Source organism: Sinocyclocheilus grahami, unplaced genomic scaffold (assembly GCF_001515645.1).
Source record: "Sinocyclocheilus grahami isolate Dianchi unplaced genomic scaffold, SAMN03320097.WGS_v1.1 scaffold3564.1, whole genome shotgun sequence".
Taxonomy (NCBI): Eukaryota; Metazoa; Chordata; class Actinopteri; order Cypriniformes; family Cyprinidae; genus Sinocyclocheilus; species Sinocyclocheilus grahami.
The window spans coordinates 19,851-20,342 of record NW_015508668.1 but is presented as its reverse complement, the minus strand read 5'-3'; the positions used below and the strand labels follow the sequence as shown (position 1 = coordinate 20,342).

At 48.6% G+C, this 492-nt stretch overlaps 1 long non-coding RNA gene across 1 annotated transcript in view; it reads left to right on the top strand.

Annotated features, from left to right (window-relative positions):
• The first annotated feature begins 70 nt into the window (after positions 1 to 70).
• Positions 71 to 492, top strand: part of LOC107576352 (uncharacterized) — a 5,094-nt gene continuing 4,672 nt past the window's right edge. Inside the window, exon 1 of the long non-coding RNA XR_001608038.1 lies at positions 71 to 243. This is a non-coding gene — a long non-coding RNA (uncharacterized lncRNA). The remainder of the gene's footprint in view (positions 244 to 492) is intronic.

Genomic DNA, 492 nt, shown 5'->3' with positions numbered 1-492 from the left:
ACTACAGCTCCGATGACGTCGGGCAAAACGCAGAAACTGCGCACGTCACGTCCACGCAGAGACTCAGTGACGTAGTACGCAAGTGTCCGCACTCCGCAGCTCAAGGCCTGCCAGTAGACGGAAGCACACAGTGAGCGCAGAGCTTGTGTCTTCAAGTGGAGAACAAGACGAATACAACACGCTGCTGAGCTCAGTGTGAAGACGCCAGAGCGTTTCTAACCCTGCTCTGTGTCTTCTAAGAGGGTGAGTAAACAGCAGGTTACCCGCTGATGTTTTAAGGTGGGTTGTGGGGGAGGGTAACGCTGGGTTGTTGCTGTAATACATCTCAGTAAACACTCGCTGGTTTAAATTTGGTTGGATAAACATCTTGGTGTGTTCTTTGGCTTAGTGGACATCATTGTGTTTTACAGTATTGCACATGTCTATATGGCACATGGGCTGATACTGGTACCGTGGTGCATTAATGGTGTATTAGTAGTACTCTGATATATA